We start from the raw sequence: 16,201 nt of genomic DNA on the forward strand, positions 1-16,201 counted from the left end.
CACCCACTGAATTTGACAAAGATTTTTATTTTGAACATAAATAGCAGTAATAGCGGTTTTCCGCTATTACTGCATGTGTGCAAGACTGAGGAATATGTCCTTATTATTTTCTGATGCTCATTTCTAAGTTTCTTTGACTAACCCGTAACGCTGTTGCCAAGAAAATAAAAAGCACGAGTTTTGGAAACCTGTCTGTGTTTATATGATTTCTGTTGTAACTGGAGTTAGCGAGCTCTCCCTTCACCCTGACTCAACGCGTTACAACGGCTTGTATCTAAACAGTAGCCGACCAAGAAAGTCATTGTTCACTGTCTTCCTCCTTCCTTTCACAACTATTTCTCTCGGGAGTTTATCTTTTGGCATCGTCGTGCGTTTAAAAATTATGTGGTGAAAGTTTTTTCTCCTGATGCCGTGCAGCTCAGAACATAGGTGAGGTGCGTTGCTTCCGCTCGAAATTTCATTGGTCTAATGTTATGGGGTTCAGTTTTTTAGCTTGAAGTTTGTGAAACCGGGAAAAAAAAAAAATTCATAAATTAGCCGCTTCGTTGTTTAAGCCGCGGGGTTCAAAGCGTGGGAAAAAAGTAGCGGCTTATAGTTCGAAAAATACGGTACATTAAACACAGAAAAGAATGAATCTGAGTGTTTGTGATTGTGTATTTCTACTTAAAGGGATTCTTCAGCTGCTGGAAGAAAAAAAAAAAAGGAACGATATAAACCGGCGTTTCAGACCCCAACACACACACACACACACACTTATATGACGTGAACTTTTCGACACGACTTTAATAATCATTTATCCGAACGTATACAAAGCTTTTTTTTTTTTTTAATCTGTACAGATCAGCGAGACTTTCATTTCAAAACACGTCTCTCGACCGGTCGTACCTGGAAAGTGCAAAAAAATAAATGACGATACAGACGACACAATCCGATCAAATAAAATACAAATCATGCTGTACATACAGTATATATAAATAAGCAGATATACACACACACATCCATTGGTGACTGTTAAATCACAGGTCTGATAGTTTTATTACTTTTTTTTTATTTTTGTAATTTTTTTTTTTTACTGGAAGGAATGTGGCTGGAGGTGAAAGGTCACGAGCGGGACATGGCTCTGAATCACGAGAGGAAGTCTGGCAATCAAAAAAAAAAAAAAAAAGGCACTCGATTTTCAGAACAGGGACGAAATCGTCAGGAAAAAGAAAAGCTAATAAACAACAACAACAACATTTTTAACAACATCTAAAGGTGTAAGAAGAGGAAGAAAACATTCACCAGGTTCAAAACAAAAAAAAAAGGTGGCATCAAAAGTTGCTTATGATGACTGGTCTTATGGGGTTTATTAGCTTTATCTCCATTTTGCAGCTTGAATACAGGAATGGGAAGCACTTCAACTGAAAATACTCTCTCACACACACACACACACACAAAACACACACACACACACACACTGGTCACGTCCCAAATGCTAAAGCTCTGCTCCTGTTCCTGTGAAGCCCAAACTCATAAATACTCATAAATGAGATTCTTTCTTTATCGCCTCTAATAATGTACAAAAAAAATAATCAATCATCATGTGATGTAATGAATCGGATCCTACGACTTGATTTATGAACAAACCCTACGTCACTATTTGTAGCTGTTTATTTCGACATGTAACGTCCATCACAACGTCACTGATCTGCTGTTACTGAGAATCCGAAACGTGCACAAACTCCAGAAAAGCGCCGACTCTGAAGACTCCTTCCACACATGTAATCAAGAGGTAAAAAACCTCACTCCATCTCAGTCCACTTTTCCCAAAACCATTCCTTCATCTTAGACGGTGTCATGCATCTGTCTCACGAGCCGGGCTGGGGACTGTGGTTCACTCTCCTGGAGAACTTCTTCTCTCGTTCATCATCCCGACCCGGCTGCTACAAAAACAGGAAGTAATTCAAACACATGCAAATACACACACAGACACACACGTGTATATACACACAACTCTCACCTCGTCTTTCTTCTGCTCGTCTTTCTCGAGCGTGCATGACCCTCCGACCTGTCTGTGGAGCTCATCGTCTCAACCTGAGGTAGGTAGCTCTTTGTGTTCACAGCTTCAAAAGTTTATCCACAAATGTCTGAGTCTCTGCACGGACACACAAGACTCGTGAGTGTAACGCAAACACACGTTTTAGTTTTTTACAGAAAGCTGGAAATGATTCTCACCCTTCTGGAGAAATACATCCAACTGGTCTATGCATAGTGCTCTCAGCTCCTTCTCCGACTTGTCCTTCTTCACCAAAGCCACCACATATTTAGCGAGCGCAGACGGATCGGCGTCACATCTGCACAATGCAGCCGGACGTCCACAAAGACAAAACAATATAGCAAAGATGGTATAAACATGTTTTTAATGATCTGTGAATTTGCTGTTATTCACACCTGTTTCGTGTGGTGAACACATTTAAACCTATAGGATTCTGTTGTTCAATAATAAAATAACATTCGCAATATATTATTTTAATGTACTGTAATTAATAGCTCTAATTATAATATTGTTATATATTAGATTTAATAATAAATTAAGTGTAATATAGTCCATGTCTTCCAGGCCTGCAAAACCCTCTACAGTTTACACCGCACATCCTACCACACACTACAACCTGTCCTACCACACACTACAACCTGTCCTACCACACACTACAACCTGCCAAGAGAAAAGTTTATTCTGAAAACCGATGGGATTCTGAGTAGATGTTTACTGACACTGGCGGTAAACACGTGTCTTATTAGTGGAGCGAATGTGGCTGTAATTAAGGAATTGAATCTAAGACCCACTACGAGACTAAACATCAGGAGAAGCTGAAAAACCTGAATGCAAAAACAGAGGAGAAATCAGAGCCACATCAGCCAGTTATTTAATTAATAACTATTAATTAATTGTTTAATTAATCATTATAATTTATAACATAAGTGAATGTAAATTGACCAAAGTTGTTATTTCAGAAATGTGTATCAAACTGGTAGCCCTTCACATTAGTCAGTATTAAAGAGGTAGCTATCGGTGTCAAAAAGGTGGGTGACCCTGATCTACAGCATACACCACACCATACACCACACACCATACACTGTAAACCCTACACCATACACCCTACAGCATACACCGTACACTCTACAGCATACACCACACACCATACACACACACCATACACTGTAAACCCTACACCGTACACCCTACAGCATACACCACACACTATACACCCTACAGCATACACCACACACCATACACCCTACAGCATACACCATACACCCTACACCGTACACCCTACAGCATACACCACACTATACACCCTACAGCATACACCACACACTATACACCCTACAGCATACACCACACACCTACAGCATACACCAGACACCGTACACCCTACAGCATACACCGTATATAGCATACACCCTACAGCATACACCGTACACCCTACAGCATACACCCTACAGCATACACCGTACACCCTACAGCATACACCACACACCCTACAGTATACACCGTACACCCTACACGTACACCCTACAGCACACACACACACACACCCTACAGTATACACTGTAAACCCTACACCCTACAGCATACATCACACACCATACAGCATACACTGTAAATCCTACACTGTACACCCTACACCACACACCGTACACTCTACACCACACAGCATACACCACACCCTACAGCATACACCGTACACCCTACAGCATACACGTTAACCCCACACTGTACACTCTACAGCATACACCGTTAACCCCACACTGTACACCCTACAGCATACACGTACACCCTACAGCATACACTGTAAACACTACACTATACACCCTACAGCGTACACTGTACACCCTACAGCGTACACCCTACAGCGTACACCCTACAGAATACCCGCACACCCTACAGCATACACCCTACAGCATACCCCGCACACCCTACAGCATACACCGCACACCCTACAGCGTACACCGTACAGCACACAGCACACACCCTACAGCATACACCGTGCAGCATACACTGTAAACCCTAAACTGTACACCCTACAGCACACATTGTACACCCTACAACACACAGCATACACCACACCCTACAGCATACACGCACACCCTGCAGCATACACGCACACCCTGCAGTATACACCGACACCCTGCAGTATACACCGCACACCCTGCAGTATACACCCTACAGCTACATCACACACCCTACAGCATACACTATAAACCCTACACGGTACACCATACAGCACACACCTACAGCATACACGTAAACCGTACATCCTACAGCATACACCACCCACCCTACAGCATACACTGTAAACCCTACACTGTACACCCTACAGCATACACCACACCCTACAGCATACACCCTACAGCATACACCACACACCCTACAGCATACACTGCACACCTACAGCATACACCGTACACCTACAGCATACACCATACACCCTACAGCACACACCGTACACCCTACAGCACACACCGTGACACCCTACAGCACACACCGTACACCCTACACCGTACACCCTGCAGGGTACACCATACACCACACACCCTACAGCAAACACCATACACTCTACAGCACACACCGTGCACCCTACAGCACACCGTACACCCTACAGCACACATTGTACACCCTACACCGTACACCCTGCAGGGTACACCATACACCACACACCCTACAGCAAACACCATAAACCGTACACCCTACAGCATACATCAACCACCCTACAGCATACACTGTAAACCCTACACTGTACACTCTACAGCATACACCACAAACCATACACCCTACAGCATACACCCTACAGTATACACCGTACACCTACAGAGTGTTATCTGCCAAACATAATGGCATCATATATCGGCATAAATTATCGTCATCGGCCAGAGAGAAACCCATATCGGTCTACCTCTAGTGTGTGTGTATATATATATATATATATATATATATATATATATATATATATATATATATATATATATATATATATACACATATACACATATATATACATATACATATATATATATATATATATATATATATATATATATAAAAATATACACATCACTTGTTTACAAACAAATCTTTATTTTAATAAAATACTTTAATTATATATACCTGCAATAATTTAAAATAATGACACTAAGAAACCTGTTTAAATATAAATTAATTTAAATAAGTATATTCTCTGGATTCACGCATCTTAATTAATCTCTGCTAAAGATTAAATGTCATTTATTTCTTGCACCGAATCTATAAAATAAAATAACATTTAAATCTCAGTTATTGGGATGCAGCAAAACGATGCTAACTGGCTAACACGCTACACTGAGGAAGAGCAGTATCTATGCTAAGCTAACATGCTAACTCATGCACTTACATTGGTTCGAGAGTTTTGGTGAGCCACGTCTTCAAGGCATCGAGGTTTTCAATAATCATTTCTCCAGAAGAAAATAAGAAATAAAGCAAAAATTAACAAAAAATATATGTGCTGAAGGTGGGGGAAAAAAAGTGCTAAGCTAATAACACACAACAGGCCTAGCAATTCTAATGCTAATGCTAACGGCTCCCACAAGCCACACTACGCGCAGTTCGGACAGGTGGCTGCGAACATGTTACTGTAAACAGCGGGGCAAAAGAACAGAGTGGGGTATTTGCGGTTTATATTTGCCCTTCTTGTAGAATGAGAGATGATACTTCTTTTCTAGGAAACGTCTTTAAAAAAAATCCCTGACACTTTTCTCGATTTTTCCTCTCTCCCCCCAAAAGTCTCTACGAATGGTGGCTGTTTACTCGCGTCGTGAAATATCGCGAGAACGAGCTCTGCCCGTGATTTAGCGTTAGAAGTTATCGCGAGAACACAAGGCAACCAAGAATGGCCGCTAGAGGGCGATGAGTGGCAGGTCATTCATTAATTCATTAATTCATTAATTCATTAATTCATTAATTCATTAATTCATTTATTCATTTATTTATTAATTCAAGATTCCAAATGTTTATTTGTCACAAACACAGTTCTAGGCAGAATAAAACTATGCAACTTGCAGTAAAATGTCAACTCGATCGGTCGCTCCGAAATTGTGCGTGAGGTGAAAAGGACTGTAAATATAAAATGTGAGAAAATTAAAGAAAACAAGAAAATGTAGGGAGAAATTATATTATATATTGATAAAGTGGTATTTAAAAAGATTTAGACGGTGCCGTCTTGGATCTCTTTATCCATTCATTCATTTATTAATTAATTTATTCATTCATTCATTCAACTATTTATTTATTTAATAATTCCTTCATTCATATAATTATTCACAGACAGATTTACTGTCGTGTCCAAGATTTGGATGTTGACTCACCTTATATGTGAAAGTGTCTTTTCTTGGATTTGGACATATAGTCCTAGATGTGTCTTGTCTTAAATGTGTTCTCTTGGATTTAGATTTGTTGTGTCTCGGATTTGGATATGTCTTATTTTGAATATGTCTTGTCTTTTATATGGATGTGTCTTATATTTATCATGTTTCAGATTTATGTTGTCTTACATTTGGATTTGGGAATTACATCTTGGATTTAGATTTGTTCTGTCTCGGATTTGGGTGTGTCTTGTCTTACATTTGGTCAGAAGTGGACAGTAAAGAAGTCATTTTCTTACTGTACTTAAGTTAAGTTTTGTGTGAAATACTTTACTGAAGTATTACAGTTTGGGGAGACTTTTACTTTACCTTCACTTCATTTCAAAGTCAAATATCTCTTTTTTCTCAACTAAATTTTTGAAATCAGTCGTTCCTTTTATTTATGAGGATAAAAACATAACTGGTCAAACACACAGAAAGTCACCAATCAGTGTCAACTTGCGAGAAAAAAAAAGCTTATTTGTACGATCAGGTCAATTCTCATATCATGTCACAGTGAATGAAGCTGGTCAGGACTCGGAGTCTGCACCCACCACCCAGAAGTTCCCTCACTCATACACACAGAAATGAGAGATGGGGTTGGGTGACGTCACGTCATTAGGAAGAACTGCATCCTAGATAAAATTATGGACGACAAAAAAAGGTCAAAACACTCAAGAGCCCAATTCAGTAAAAGAGAGAAGAAGTATAGAGAAAACGTGTAAACGATAAAGGTGTGTATGTAGCTCCATCACTCATCTCGTTATGAGGATAGTAAAGACTAATGCATTTAATGAAATATAATTAATAACTGAACAGTAGTGTGAAAAAGTGTTGATCCAAAACACACTACCAAGTGTGCCTAGTCAAAATCCCGACCTGAATCCTATTGAGATGCTGTGGCATGACCTTAAAAGGCAGTTCATGCTGGAAAACCTTCCCAATTCTGCATAGTTGAGTCGAGCAAAAATCCTCCACAGCAGAGTAACAGACTCATTGCAGGTTATGACAAACGCTTGATTGCAGTTGTTGCTGCTAAGGGTGGCACAACTAGTTATTAGGTTTAGGGGGCAAACACTTTTTCACACAGGGCCATGTAGGTTTGGATTTTGTTTCCCCTCGATAATAAAAACCTTCATTTACAACCTGCATGTTGTGTTCACTCGTGTTCTCTTTTACTAATATTCAAATTAGTTTGATGATCTGAAACATTAAAGTGTCACAAACGTAAAAAAAAAGAAGAAACCAGGAAGGGGGCCAACACTTTTTCACACTAATATATATCCTAGGTCATGCTGTGTTTCCTGTTATGCTTTAACACATAAAAAAAACATTTATTTTAGCTGCATTACATTATAAATGCTAGTATGTAGTTTATCATCATGTGTGCAGCAACAAAACAATTACAAATGAACTACTGTAGTTGGATTGGAGTTAAACAGCACTTAGTGATTTGGTTCCTGTAATGGACGTGATGTCATAAAGGTCAAGTCAAGTCAAGTTTATTTCTATAGCGCTTTTCACAACAGACATTGTCTCAAAGCAGCTTTACACAAATTAACAGTCAAGGTGAATGGTGTGCATTTGTCCCTGATGAGCAGCCGTGGTGACTGTGGCAAGGAAAAACTCCCTTAGATGTTATGAGGAAGAAACCTTGAGAGGAACCAGACTCAAAAGGGAACCCATCCTCATTTGGGTGACATCAAGAGTTCGATCATAAATCTTTCAACAATACAGAACACTGGAGAGTGAGAACTAACATGAGTACTGGAGTATAAGATTATAAGTGATGTTCTTTCTACAGTCTTATACAGTCTAAAACTAGGAGCTACTGAGATCAACTTGAAAGATTTTCTGTGATTGTGCTGAAGTTCAGTAAGGGAGAATCTCCAGTGCAGTTTAAAAGGCTAATATATTAAAATACATATAAGGATATAGATGTTTGTATCTCATGGCTACAATTAGCCAAGGAGTTGTTTTGGTTCTGAGAGTTTGAAAATTGTGCACAATGACGTGTATTTAATTGTGCTGTAAATGCATGTAGGTCCAGTGACGGTAACTGAAGCAGCTGAAACTAATCAATTGGGTCACGGTGTGGGTCAACCAGAGCGTCTTGAATAGAAACGCCATTGGCGCTTGGTGTATCTACTGATCACCAAGAAACTCCAGACTCGAATTCGCCACAACACACGTGACCTCGTTTGTGCATTTTTAAGTAGTTAAAACCAGGTTTTGGGTTCATGATCATTTTAATAGAAATGAATCAGTGTTTGAGTCATTAATATGATTCTATTAATAGATCAGTGTGCTGAGAGTCACATTCGAGTCTTTTCACATAAACTGAGGTGATTAAGTAAAGAGTCTTGTGATAAAAATGATGATATGAACATTACAGTTGTAATAAATTATAGTACTTTGGATACTTAAGTACATTTGAAGGCAAAAACTTTTGTACTTTTACTCAAGTGAAAGAGACACTTTTTGTTTTACTGGAGTCACATTTGACCTACTTTTACTCAACTACCTGCTTCATGTACTTCATCCACCACTGCATTTGGATATGAATTGTCTTGTCCTGGATCATATATATATACCGTAATTTCCGGACTATTAAACGTACCCATATATAAGCCGCACCCACTGAATTTGACAAAGATTTTTATTTTGAACATAAATAGCAGTAATAGCGGTTTTCCGCTATTACTGCATGTGTGCAAGACTGAGGAATATGTCCTTATTATTTTCTGATGCTCATTTCTAAGTTTCTTTGACTAACCCGTAACGCTGTTGCCAAGAAAAATAAAAAAGCACGAGTTTTGGAAACCTGTCTGTGTTTATATGATTTCTGTTGTAACTGGAGTTAGCGAGCTCTCCCTTCACCCTGACTCAACGCGTTACAACGGCTTGTATCTAAACAGTAGCCGACCAAGAAAGTCATTGTTCACTGTCTTCCTCCTTCCTTTCACAACTATTTCTCTCGGGAGTTTATCTTTTGGCATCGTCGTGCGTTTAAAAATTATGTGGTGAAAGTTTTTTCTCCCGATGCCGTGCAGCTCAGAACATAGGTGAGGTGCGTTTTTTCGTTTCCGTTCGGAAATTTCATTGGTCTAATGTTATGGGGTTCAGTTTTTTAGCTTGAAGTTTGTGAAACCGGGAAAAAAAAAAAATTCATAAATTAGCCGCCGTTGTTTAAGCCGCGGGGTTCAAAGCGTGGGAAAAAGTAGCGCTTATAGTTCAAAAATACGGTACATTAAACACAGAAAAGAATGAATCTGAGTGTTTGTGATTGTGTATTTCTACTTAAAGGGATTCTTCAGCTGCTGGAAGAAAAAAAAAAAAGGAACGATATAAACCGGCGTTTCAGACCCCAACACACACACACACACACACTTATATGACGTGAACTTTTCGACACGACTTTAATAATCATTTATCCGAACGTGTATACAAAGCTTTTTTTTTTTTTTTTTAATCTGTACAGATCAGCGAGACTTTCATTTCAAAACACGTCTCTCGACCGGTCGTACCTGGAAAGTGCAAAAAAATAAATGACGATACAGACGACACAATCCGATCAAATAAAATACAAATCATGCTGTACATACAGTATATATAAATAAGCAGATATACACACACACATCCATTGGTGACTGTTAAATCACAGGTCTGATAGTTTTATTACTTTTTTTTTATTTTTGTATTTTTTTTTTTTTACTGGAAGGAATGTGGCTGGAGGTGAAAGGTCACGAGCGGGACATGGCTCTGAATCACGAGAGGAAGTCTGGCAATCAAAAAAAAAAAAAAAAAAGGCACTCGATTTTCAGAACAGGGACGAAATCGTCAGGAAAAAGAAAAGCTAATAAACAACAACAACAACATTTTTAACAACATCTAAAGGTGTAAGAAGAGGAAGAAAACATTCACCAGGTTCAAAACAAAAAAAAAAGGTGGCATCAAAAGTTGCTTATGATGACTGGTCTTATGGGGTTTATTAGCTTTATCTCCATTTTGCAGCTTGAATACAGGAATGGGAAGCACTTCAACTGAAAATACTCTCTCACACACACACACACACACAAAACACACACACACACACACACTCGGGTCACGTCCCAAATGCTAAAGCTCTGCTCCTGTTCCTGTGAAGCCCAAACTCATAAATACTCATAAATGAGATTCTTTCTTTATCGCCTCTAATAATGTACAAAAAAAATAATCAATCATCATGTGATGTAATGAATCGGATCCTACGACTTGATTTATGAACAAACCCTACGTCACTATTTGTAGCTGTTTATTTCGACATGTAACGTCCATCACAACGTCACTGATCTGCTGTTACTGAGAATCAAACGTGCACAAACTCCAGAAAAGCGCCGACTCTGAAGACTCCTTCCACACATGTAATCAAGAGGTAAAAAACCTCACTCCATCTCAGTCCACTTTTCCCAAAACCATTCCTTCATCTTAGACGGTGTCATGCATCTGTCTCACGAGCCGGGCTGGGGACTGTGGTTCACTCTCCTGGAGAACTTCTTCTCTCGTTCATCATCCCGACCGGCTGCTACAAAAACAGGAAGTAATTCAAACACATGCAAATACACACACAGACACACACGTGTATATACACACAACTCTCACCTCGTCTTTCTTCTGCTCGTCTTTCTCGGAGCGTGCATGACCCTCCGACCTGTCTGTGGAGCTCATCGTCTCAACCTGAGGTAGGTAGCTCTTTGTGTTCACAGCTTCAAAAGTTTATCCACAAATGTCTGAGTCTCTGCACGGACACACAAGACTCGTGAGTGTAACGCAAACACACGTTTTAGTTTTTTACAGAAAGCTGGAAATGATTCTCACCCTTCTGGAGAAATACATCCAACTGGTCTATGCATAGTGCTCTCAGCTCCTTCTCCGACTTGTCCTTCTTCACCAAAGCCACCACATATTTAGCGAGCGCAGACGGATCGGCGTCACATCTGCACAATGCAGCCGGACGTCCACAAAGACAAAACAATATAGCAAAGATGGTATAAACATGTTTTTAATGATCTGTGAATTTGCTGTTATTCACACCTGTTTCGTGTGGTGAACACATTTAAACCTATAGGATTCTGTTGTTCAATAATAAAATAACATTCGCAATATATTATTTTAATGTACTGTAATTAATAGCTCTAATTATAATATTGTTATATATTAGATTTAATAATAAATTAAGTGTAATATAGTCCATGTCTTCCAGGCCTGCAAAACCCTCTACAGTTTACACCGCACATCCTACCACACACTACAACCTGTCCTACCACACACTACAACCTGTCCTACCACACACTACAACCTGCCAAGAGAAAAGTTTATTCTGAAAACCGATGGGATTCTGAGTAGATGTTTACTGACACTGGCGGTAAACACGTGTCTTATTAGTGGAGCGAATGTGGCTGTAATTAAGGAATTGAATCTAAGACCCACTACGAGACTAAACATCAGGAGAAGCTGAAAAACCTGAATGCAAAAACAGAGGAGAAATCAGAGCCACATCAGCCAGTTATTTAATTAATAACTATTAATTAATTGTTTAATTAATCATTATAATTTATAACATAAGTGAATGTAAATTGACCAAAGTTGTTATTTCAGAAATGTGTATCAAACTGGTAGCCCTTCACATTAGTCAGTATTAAAGAGGTAGCTATCGGTGTCAAAAAGGTGGGTGACCCCTGATCTACAGCATACACCACACCATACACCACACACCATACACTGTAAACCCTACACCATACAGCATACACCGACACCCTACAGCATACACCACACACCATACACCACACCATACACTGTAAACCCTACACGTACACCCTACAGCATACACCACACACTATACACCCTACAGCATACACCACACCATACACCCTACAGCATACATCACACACCATACAGCATACACTGTAAACCCTACACCATACACCCTACAGCACACACTGTACACCCTACAGCATACACCACACACTATACACCCTACAGCATACACCACACACCTACAGCATACACCAGACACCGTGACACCCTACAGCATACACCGTATATAGCATACACCCTACAGCATACACCGTACACCCTACAGCATACACCCTACAGCATACACCGTACACCCTACAGCATACACCACACACCCTACAGTATACACCATAAACCTTACACCGTACACCATACAACGCACACACCACACACCCTACAGTATACACTGTAAACCCTACACCCTACAGCATACATCACACACCATACAGCATACACTGTAAATCCTACACTGTACACCCTACACCACACACCGTACACTCTACACCACACAGCATACACCACACCCTACAGCATACACGTACACCCTACAGCATACACGTTAACCCCACACTGTACACCCTACACCGTACACCCTACACCGTACACCCTACAGCATACACCGTACACCCTACAGCATACACTGTAAACACTACACTATACACCCTACAGCGTACACTGTACACCCTACAGCGTACACCCTACAGCGTACACCCTACAGAATACCCGCACCCTACAGCATACACCCTACAGCATACCCGCACACCCTACAGCATACACCGTGACACCCTACAGCATACACCTACAGCATACACGTACACCCTACAGCACACACCCTACAGCATACACCGTACAGCATACACTGTAAACCCTAAACTGTACACCCTACAGCACACATTGTACACCCTACAACACACAGCATACACCACACACCTACAGCATACACCGCACACCCTGCAGCATACACGCACACCCTGCAGTATACACCGCACACCCTGCAGTATACACCGCACACCCTGCAGTATACACCCTACAGCTACATCACACACCCTACAGCATACACTATAAACCCTACACGGTACACCATACAGCACACACCCTACAGCATACACCGTAAACCGTACATCCTACAGCATACACCACCCACCCTACAGCATACACTGTAAACCCTACACTGTACACCCTACAGCATACACCACACACCCTACAGCATACACCCTACAGCATACACCACACACCGTACACCACAAACCCTACAGCATACACTGCACACCCTACAGCATACACCGTACACCCTACAGCATACACCATACACCCTACAGCACACACCGTACACCCTACAGCACACACTGCACACCCTACAGCACACACCGTACACCCTACACCGTACACCCTGCAGGGTACACCATACACCACACACCCTACAGCAAACACCATACACCCTACAGCACACACCGTACACCCTACAGCACACACCGTACACCCTACAGCACACACCGTACACCCTACACCGTACACCCTGCAGGGTACACCATACACCACACACCCTACAGCAAACACCATAAACCGTACACCCTACAGCATACATCAACCACCCTACAGCATACACTGTAAACCCTACACTGTACACTCTACAGCATACACCACAAACCATACACCCTACAGCATACACCCTACAGTATACACCGTACACCCTACAGAGTGTTATCTGCCAAACATAATGGCATCATATATCGGCATAAATTATCGTCATCGGCCAGAGAGAAACCCATATCGGTCTACCTCTAGTGTGTGTATATATATATATATATATATATATATATATATATATATATATATATATATATATATATATATATATATATATATATATATATATATATATATATATATATATATATATATATATATATATATATAAAAAAATATACACATCACTTGTTTACAAACAAATCTTTATTTTAATAAAATACTTTAATTATATATACCTGCAATAATTTAAAATAATGACACTAAGAAACCTGTTTAAATATAAATTAATTTAAATAAGTATATTCTCTGGATTCACGCATCTTAATTAATCTCTGCTAAAGATTAAATGTCATTTATTTCTTGCACCGAATCTATAAAATAAAATAACATTTAAATCTCAGTTATTGGGATGCAGCAAAACGATGCTAACTGGCTAACACGCTACACTGAGGAAGAGCAGTATCTATGCTAAGCTAACATGCTAACTCATGCACTTACATTGGTTCGAGAGTTTTGGTGAGCCACGTCTTCAAGGCATCGAGGTTTTCAATAATCATTTCTCCAGAAGAAAAATAAGAAATAAAGCAAAAATTAACAAAAAAAATATATGTGCTGAAGGTGGGGGAAAAAAAGTGCTAAGCTAATAACACACAACAGGCCTAGCAATTCTAATGCTAATGCTAACGGCTCCCACAAGCCACACTACGCGCAGTTCGGACAGGTGGCTGCGAACATGTTACTGTAAACAGCGGGGCAAAAGAACAGAGTGGGGTATTTGCGGTTTATATTTGCCCTTCTTGTAGAATGAGAGATGATACTTCTTTTCTAGGAAACGTCTTTAAAAAAAATCCCTGACACTTTTCTCGATTTTTCCTCTCTCCCCCCAAAAGTCTCTACGAATGGTGGCTGTTTACTCGCGTCGTGAAATATCGCGAGAACGAGCTCTGCCCGTGATTTAGCGTTAGAAGTTATCGCGAGAACACAAGGCAACCAAGAATGGCCGCTAGAGGGCGATGAGTGGCAGGTCATTCATTAATTCATTAATTCATTAATTCATTAATTCATTAATTCATTAATTCATTTATTCATTTATTTATTAATTCAAGATTCCAAATGTTTATTTGTCACAAACACAGTTCTAGGCAGAATAAAACTATGCAACTTGCAGTAAAATGTCAACTCGATCGGTCGCTCCGAAATTGTGCGTGAGGTGAAAAGGACTGTAAATATAAAATGTGAGAAAATTAAAGAAAACAAGAAAATGTAGGGAGAAATTATATTATATATTGATAAAGTGGTATTTAAAAAGATTTAGACGGTGCCGTCTTGGATCTCTTTATCCATTCATTCATTTATTAATTAATTTATTCATTCATTCATTCAACTATTTATTTATTTAATAATTCCTTCATTCATATAATTATTCACAGACAGATTTACTGTCGTGTCCAAGATTTGGATGTTGACTCACCTTATATGTGAAAGTGTCTTTTCTTGGATTTGGACATATAGTCCTAGATGTGTCTTGTCTTAAATGTGTTCTCTTGGATTTAGATTTGTTGTGTCTCGGATTTGGATATGTCTTATTTTGAATATGTCTTGTCTTTTATATGGATGTGTCTTATATTTATCATGTTTCAGATTTATGTTGTCTTACATTTGGATTTGGGAATTACATCTTGGATTTAGATTTGTTCTGTCTCGGATTTGGGTGTGTCTTGTCTTACATTTGGTCAGAAGTGGACAGTAAAGAAGTCATTTTCTTACTGTACTTAAGTTAAGTTTTGTGTGAAATACTTTACTGAAGTATTACAGTTTGGGGAGACTTTTACTTTACCTTCACTTCATTTCAAAGTCAAATATCTCTTTTTTCTCAACTAAATTTTTGAAATCAGTCGTTCCTTTTTATTTATGAGGATAAAAACATAACTGGTCAAACACACAGAAAGTCACCAATCAGTGTCAACTTGCGAGAAAAAAGCTTATTTGTACGATCAGGTCAATTCTCATATCATGTCACAGTGAATGAAGCTGGTCAGGACTCGGAGTCTGCACCCACCACCCAGAGAAGTTCCCTCACTCATACACACAGAAATGAGAGATGGGGGTTGGGTGACGTCACGTCATTAGGAAGAACTGCATCCTAGATAAAATTATGGACGACAAAAAGGTCAAAACACTCAAGAGCCCAATTCAGTAA

General features: G+C 39.6%; 2 long non-coding RNA genes across 4 annotated transcripts; both read right to left on the minus strand.

Annotated features, from left to right (window-relative positions):
- Nucleotides 1-997: 997 nt before the first annotated feature.
- On the minus strand, nucleotides 998-14,942 carry LOC124384060. 3 transcript variants are annotated; one of them, XR_006925335.1, is made up of 4 exons: nucleotides 14,500-14,942; nucleotides 11,275-11,393; nucleotides 11,059-11,194; nucleotides 998-1,922 (listed from the first exon to the last, which is right to left on the minus strand). It is a non-coding gene; the product is annotated as an uncharacterized LOC124384060 (long non-coding RNA). The 3 variants fall into 3 exon arrangements; XR_006925336.1 differs by lacking the exon at nucleotides 998-1,922 and adding an exon at nucleotides 10,695-10,978; XR_006925334.1 differs by lacking the exon at nucleotides 998-1,922 and adding an exon at nucleotides 10,695-10,981.
- LOC124384068 lies at nucleotides 2,080-5,851 on the minus strand. Its single transcript, XR_006925337.1, has 3 exons — nucleotides 5,412-5,851; nucleotides 2,215-2,333; nucleotides 2,080-2,134 (listed from the first exon to the last, which is right to left on the minus strand). It is a non-coding gene; the product is annotated as an uncharacterized LOC124384068 (long non-coding RNA).
- Nucleotides 14,943-16,201: the final 1,259 nt, after the last annotated feature.

Source organism: Silurus meridionalis, chromosome 1 (assembly GCF_014805685.1).
Source record: "Silurus meridionalis isolate SWU-2019-XX chromosome 1, ASM1480568v1, whole genome shotgun sequence".
Lineage (NCBI taxonomy): Eukaryota > Metazoa > Chordata > Actinopteri > Siluriformes > Siluridae > Silurus > Silurus meridionalis.